Source organism: Asparagus officinalis, chromosome 10 (genome assembly GCF_001876935.1).
Source record: "Asparagus officinalis chromosome 10, Aspof.V1, whole genome shotgun sequence".
Lineage (NCBI taxonomy): Eukaryota > Viridiplantae > Streptophyta > Magnoliopsida > Asparagales > Asparagaceae > Asparagus > Asparagus officinalis.
In genome coordinates, this window is record NC_033803.1 from 21,688,700 (window position 1) to 21,696,227 (window position 7,528).

At 34.4% G+C, this 7,528-nt stretch overlaps 1 long non-coding RNA gene across 4 annotated transcripts; it reads right to left on the reverse strand.

Moving 5' to 3' along the window:
* Positions 603–7,528, reverse strand: LOC109825123. Of its 4 annotated transcripts, none has more exons than XR_002242901.1 (5): positions 7,502–7,528; positions 5,425–5,477; positions 3,537–3,610; positions 1,184–1,233; positions 603–991 (listed from the first exon to the last, which is right to left on the reverse strand). It is a non-coding gene; the product is annotated as an uncharacterized LOC109825123 (long non-coding RNA). The 4 variants fall into 4 exon arrangements; XR_002242902.1 differs by having other exon boundaries at positions 7,469–7,528; XR_002242900.1 differs by lacking the exon at positions 5,425–5,477 and having other exon boundaries at positions 7,469–7,528.

Consider the following 7,528-nt stretch of genomic DNA (forward strand, 5'->3'; position numbering starts at 1 on the left):
TGTACAATTTTCCTGCCGAGATAAGCAGCCAGGAACAATTATATGAGTACTCTCTCATTATGTGAAGATGCAATGCTTCTTCACCAGCTGAAGTACGAAAATCGAAAGAGGGAGAAACGTCCCTTTGTTATGAACAGCCAGCATATCGTGTCATCGTCTTGGAGTTAAGAGAAACATGCATCAGATTTGCGGAATGCTGGCCATATAAATTTGAAGCAACTCCAGATTCACTGTACAAAGTGCAAGCAGCTTTGGAGGGCATTGAGAACACAGAATACATGCAGATGCAGTACCCTCTCAACAAAGGCTTCTCGAATGTTCTCATGTTTCCAATACAACCATTTCAACCCCCCACCCCAACATTAAAGAACCAGTATGTGAACATTGCTCCGCGCGACCGCATCCTCAGCTAACAGCCGTCAAGCGTAATACATCTATCCATCTGCGCTTCTTTATATCCCAAGTTAAATACAAAGATGGCCTTCCATGAAAGCGGAGAAAATAGAGACATATATTCACCTATTAATTAGGCGTGCTGCATGATATGAATAGGAGCAGAGATGAATGAGAGAGATTGAGATACGCCAGAAACGAAGTACAGGCTTGAGATACTAGCATGAAATACTATGATAGATAAGTACTACAACGGATACACACGGTATTTGGATAAAAATGAAATCTAGAAGGCAGACGGTTTTATCAGAAGGCACAAACAAGAAACATAGGTGAAGTGCAAGCAACACGTGCACAAAAATGATAAGAATTATTGGCTATACTTTTGCTTACATTTATCAAAATTGAATAGATTCAGCTTTAAAAGCTTTTAAATTCTGCAAAGAGGCATTGAGCCAACGACTAAACCAAGATTCTCCGTACATATAATTAAAAACGTCGGTTGGAGCAACACAAAAATTTCCATGTCCGCTAGCAGGTAAAAGATACTTGTGTGGTGGCTGACTTTAGCGTCACCTTGGTACAGACCCACCGATCTCTAAATGGAAGAAAGAATAAATATGTTATATGAAGTTCAAAATGAACTGAAACTGCTAGCCGAAATAACCACCTCGAATATATTAGCATTAGATATGCACGTGTAAATAATTTCTCGCTATAACAAATCAGAGTATACTATGTAGGTAGCTAAGCGATATATTCAGCAATTATAGAAACTGCAGGAGCCCACCTTAAGAAATTGCAAAGACGAAGCAAATTTTCACGTGCCATCAAATCCATCTGGGAAAAGGACAATGATGTTACTTTTCTACTATTGAAAGTGGTAATCATGCAATAAACTTGTGCTTTATATTTAGATCAAAGATCAGTTTAATTTAGTCGACTTAATTTTGTAAACCATATCATAGACAGGCTCCACAGGAATATATGATCATAAACTTTAGTTACTTTTGCATCAATACAGAAATGGTTGACTCAACTAACCTCTGGATAAGACATAACATATCTCATATTTTGACAAAATTAAGAAATAGGTATAAAACGTAGTTCATTGGATTATTGGTTCAGCTGTTCGTATCATTTAGAGTTAATATCTCATGAATAAAGAAGTAAATAGCTTATCTGTGAAGATATGCAAGCAATTCATGAAAAGCCATTTTCGTTCAAAAGGATTTTGACTTTCTATCACTGCCAACTGCTTGGCAATTCTAACCCCAGATACCAACAGAATGTTTGAGGGAGGGAACTGTGTGTTTATGCTTTGAAATCCATTTTAACAGTCAATAAAAGTGAAATATCCTTCTCCAATTTTAATCTTATAGTTGATCTAGAATCTGACTCTCTTGGTAATCAACTTGTATTGTTCTCATATTCCTGAAGCAAGTGAAAAGAATTCTAGAATCTGACTCTCTTGGTATTCAACTTGTATTGTTCTCATATTCCTGAAGCAAGTGTAAAAAATTTGTGGAGGCAGACACAGAGTGCTTGATGACACAACTTACATAAGATTATGACAATATGTGTATGTTCCTTAAGAACCTTAATTCTTAGTAAATGATCTATAAAATAATTCTCAAAAGGATTATAGTATACTTCAATTCTGCAAATTTTTTAATGAATAATCAATAATACTTTAACACATTTGTAAGTGTCAATACTCATTAAGTAGCTTTTTGGACGCTTAAGGCACATCTTAGAGACCTCTCCAATACTTCTCATAACCAGTAAAGGCTAAGATAGCTCGCATCAAAAACTACATTACCTAAGGCCCTAAGGAGAGAACAACATTAGAATCTAGCCAGTTACATTTGCAGCTAAATATGCAGAGCGCAAGGAGTTCAATCAACTCCTAGAGGAACCTAAAGTGCAAGTCTGCGCATGGCGCATTTGACCAAGACTGTAGTCCAAATTCATCACTCATTTTTCACTTTTATCTCTGTGAAGAGACCCTTTTTTTGGTGGCCAAAACAAGAATAACTGAAGCCTCTCCTGTCAAAACCACCAAAAAGGTGGCAGAACGAAATGTGAGGACGACAAAGTTATAGGCATCAGTAAAACTATTTTGATAATAAGAGAAATAGCTGGAGATGAGCGGTCAACAGGAAATCAGTTTGAAGACAAGTTCTCCGTTTCTTTGACTGGCCTCTACAGCTCGTTCTTGGAAAATGAAACTTGTAATTGTTGGGACATAAAGCTTCTTGAACTGTGGGAATTTTCTCACAAAATACTATACTTGGATGCATGACAAGAAAACATAGAATGTAGAATGATAAACATGTCAATTTAGCAGCGAAATCCGGGAAGTTGCCAGACTCAAAGGTAAATTCAATGGTGAGGAAGTTGCCAGACTCAAAGGCAAAGACTATCGTGATACAATGCAATATGGGGGTTATAAAAGTACCAGAGCCTTGCCTTTCTTTTGACCCCCACAGCTTATCCTGATTTTTATAAGGTACTAGTAGATTTCTTTAACTATAGTAAGACACATTTGAGTTATGTTCAACAAGAACAACATACGAGGAAAACTGACTACAAATGGTACAAATGTATATTAAAATTAAAATATGTATAACATGTACATATTCGAAATAGCAAGAAAAGCTAGAAAATGCAACTTAATAGCACTGCTGGTGCATTTCAAAATGTGATAGCATATCTTTCATGAACATAGGTTCCAACTGACAACATGTAATTGCATACCATGTTCACCCTTTGCACACACGATTACAATAGAAATCAAAACAAGGAGTAACTACTGGTCACTATAAACCAAGAGATACAGAAATATAGACAAATATTGTGTAGCATATTATTGAATCGGTAACAGCCATCATATAATGTTAACACAGAAAAATAAAAATAAAAGAATAAAAGAATTCCAAGTGCATGTGCAACTGCTTTATGTGCAAATATGTAACTGGTGTACCAGTTTACTTATAAAAAAATTCCATACTTATTTTAATACTACTCTTCTCTACTAAAACTACACCAGATTGGATTGAGATATCACTAAAAGTGACCTTCACCAAAGATGGTACAACTTATTGAAAATTACTCATAGTATGTTAACAAAACATTGATACTTGAGAACATTGAGAAACACAATAGCCAGGGAAGAACGCAGTTTTTCCTTTCAAGGACTGGCAGATTCATGTGCCTGCAGGAAACAAATACCTAAAGTTGGTCTTGAATGAGAGATATTAACTTAAGTTGTCATTGTTGTGAACTAATAGACAAGCAAGAAAAACCAAAATTATTTTCCTCTCGAAGGAACATGAAGGAAAATTGCTTCACAAACTTAGTGAAATTCCAAACCCAAATTAAGCATGCTTTATAAGCACATTCCAAAGACAAATTAAGCATGCTTTATAAGCACATTAGTTATTTAAAGTGTAAGCTTAGATGGTGATTTAATGTGAAAATTGGCTTTATCTAGAAGCATAAATGCAATAATAACATTCCTTATGTATGATTATTTATTACATCCTGAACCCAATATAACAACAACAAAAAATTTATTGAAGCACACATGTACTGGCATAATTATCAATATCTTAACTAAGATTGCAACCGGAATCTTATGATTCAATAAGATATGTAGCGAATTGGAAACTTATCTCATGTACGTATCTACCAGGTTGAAGAATCTACAATATAGTTAGTGTTTCACTGCACCATATGACAAATCGACTTAAAACTAGATTTTAGGGACCTTTTAGTTTTTACTAAAATTTTCAAGTTTTACAAATCTATCTAGTGTTTTACCGAGAGGAAACATCCACTCCTTAAGTACCTATTTTAGGATTGGGAAGTATATAATAGAATTATTTAATTGTCATGTGCATCAAGAATACGTATTTTGAAGTGTTTGAAGTGTTAGATGTAAAAGACTACTCTATTGGAATATATTTAAATTATGATATAATAGGTTGAGTTAATATTACCTTTCCACAATATTATTTAACAGAATTAAACATTTTGGTGATTATATATGTGAGTCTGACTCTTTCGTCTCTAGATGGGCTAAGGGTCGCTCACAATCACTAGCTTATGAAGTTCTCAATCTGTTAGATTATTCACTGTAATCCATTGTTTTATGGTGTTGGCGGAATATTCGTGTTTGTATCACCAGTCTCAAGTGAACATAACTGCTAATTGATTATTCAATATACCAGACATTTATTTTTGTTATGTTGGCGGAATACTCGTGTTTGTATCACCAGTCTCAAGTGAACATAACTGTTAATTGGTTATTCAATATACCAGACATTTATTTTCGTTATGGTGGTTGTCCCTGAACAATTGAGTTCACAATTAGAAATTTCTGAGTAACAGAATGTAGCAGCAGCTCAGCATAGGGCAAATAAGGATGACAAAACTTAGGGATGGTCCTAGACGAATGGATGGTTCCATCCATGTTCTGGAACTGATATTGGTCTGAAGCACAAGCAGAGGGCAAATAAGGAGCGTCAATCAGTCAAAAAAGGAGGGTTGTAGCTAAACCAATTGAGCCACTGTTCTTCTCTGGAACCCTATGGAGAATGCGGTTAAGAAAAAGGGAAGAGCACTCCAATGCAACTAGTACGCTTTACAATGAGTATGCACCCATCAGCTATGACTAGATTCTGGATGCACCATTTTGACATCAATATGGTCCAATATTGGGTCTCAATCTAAATATTCAAAATGACAGTGATGCTTGCTAAAATCTCAGGAGAGGAAGCTTATAGCATTGATGGATCCTAACCCTACCATTCTAATGAAACATGTCACAGGCAAGGACAGAGCCAAGCTCTTGGGCAAGATGTGCATCATATTTCAATAATATTTAAATTCCATGAGGACCTATTATTTGCAAACTAAAAATAAATTGAAATATTTTAATTCCAGGAGAAAATCCTAATTGTAAACCACATATTTTATGAAAATTCATGTTGTGTATTTGATAATTTTATCAACAATTGATGTTACCTGGATACTTCTGAAGCCGTCCCCATATCCGTACCCAAACTCCTTGGACACTCCTTGCATATATGCATACATTTATTCAGGCATGCATTCAATTATATAATACACATTTTAATTTAAAACACTAGTCATACATTTTTTGGACATATATCTATATTTCACATCCACTTCTTGAAACTCGTTGGGCATAGGTCGTGTTCCAATTTATTATTCTGAAGGTTTGTTTGGATGTCTAGTTCAAAAACTAGTGGTTTTTTCAATTTAAAATCCAGATAATAAAAGAAATAGAACATCAGAAGAAGTATTTATAATTCTCATCCTTGTTCTCATATAGATTATTAATTCCAATATATAATGTATGCATATATAAATATTTATATAGTTGTATCCTTGTACCCTACCTTTTACAAATTTGTCGTGTCTCGTACCCATACCCATGCAACATAGTCAACAATAAAACATCAGAAACTCTTATAACATTAATATGAACGGTTAAGAAAAGAAACTAATGGTTTGTTGGACTCAATTTGTTTTATACAATAAAAAGATATAATCACCATTTATTCAACAAACTTAAAAAGAACTAAAAAAATCAGCACATAAATGAAGAACCTATAAGAAAGTTTATGAGACAGTAACTGAAGGTGTAAAACTAAAAATACCAATTATATCCTGATTTATGAAAAATGATTCATCACTGAATCTCCTATTCTCCTTTAATTTTGCACGTAGATAATTCAGACAATAAGCATTACTAAATTTGTTTAAATTGGGTATCATTTGACATGATTAGAGACTTTGTGCTAGTCCCCAAGTATCATGGTGCTGGCAAGTGGCAACTAGCAAAATTTCATGGTGTGAAACTTTGATTATCTTAAATAATAATGCTCCGAAATATTAGATCAATTAAAAATCAAAACATCCAAGGGACATCATATGTTGCTGCCATACACAAATTGATTATCTCATAAAAGGTACATTGGATTTTTCACAATCTTGACTTGAATGTGCCTTTGCCACTATTCATAGAAACTGTTGCATTAAGAAACTGTGCTGAATTTGTGCGATATGCACTTGCACATCCCACGCAATTTTAAACCTTTGAAAACACACTATAACCATAATCAGACCAGTTGAGTAATCAAAATAAACCGAGCACTACAATGTCCTTGCTAGTATGATGGGGAATATTTGGGAGATCAGGAGTTACAGAATAAACTTCTACCCAAATCTATGGAAAAATCATGTTCTCTCTAACAATGACATGATGATATTAAATCCATGTGTGTTAAGTTACTCTTCCCCTTTATAACTGACTCCCCCAAGCTGGTGTTTCTCAAGTAAGCATGGACTCATGTACTCCGTTGATCTTAAAAGACTTATTTGATGGTACATGCTCCCGAAGTTAACTAGTTCTTGTGCCTTATAATGGAACCGATATCCAGTACCTAACTTTTCATGCACGCTACTCAAAGATTTAAGGTACTACCAAACAATAAGATTATATGTTATAGCAAGCTAAACTTAAAATGACGAAAAAATGTTATAATTTTTAGACTATCTAGTATTTTTCTGCATTTTCTAGGAGAACTGATCTAGTAATAATTTTATTATGGAAAGGACATATATGTCACCATATTCTCATTGTTTAACACAAAAAGGAAAAATCACTTACAATTGTCACTTCATTTTATATAGATCATATAACAATAAGTACACGATACGAAAAGGAAAACAGATGGAAGTTATTCCTATTACCTATAGCTAACCTAAATACCTAATAATCTCCTTCATCCTATATTGGATGTTAATTGATGGTTATCATTAACTCTCGAATTTGTAAAATTGACCATCATGGTCCTAAAGGCATGCATCGCCAGCCAAAGATTTAGACCTCAACTCCTAAATTGTTGACAAAAGAACTGAACTTTACCAATTTCCAATCCAATCTACCCAAAAAAACTAAAAAACTAAAAACAAATCCATCATCCAAACAAACAAACAAACAAAAACCAAACTTGCAGGAGTCGAAAGAACAAAAACTAACATTAAAGCCCGGGATAGGTGCGGCAGAGGATACCCTGTGAGAGATCTCGGCAGCTCCTCG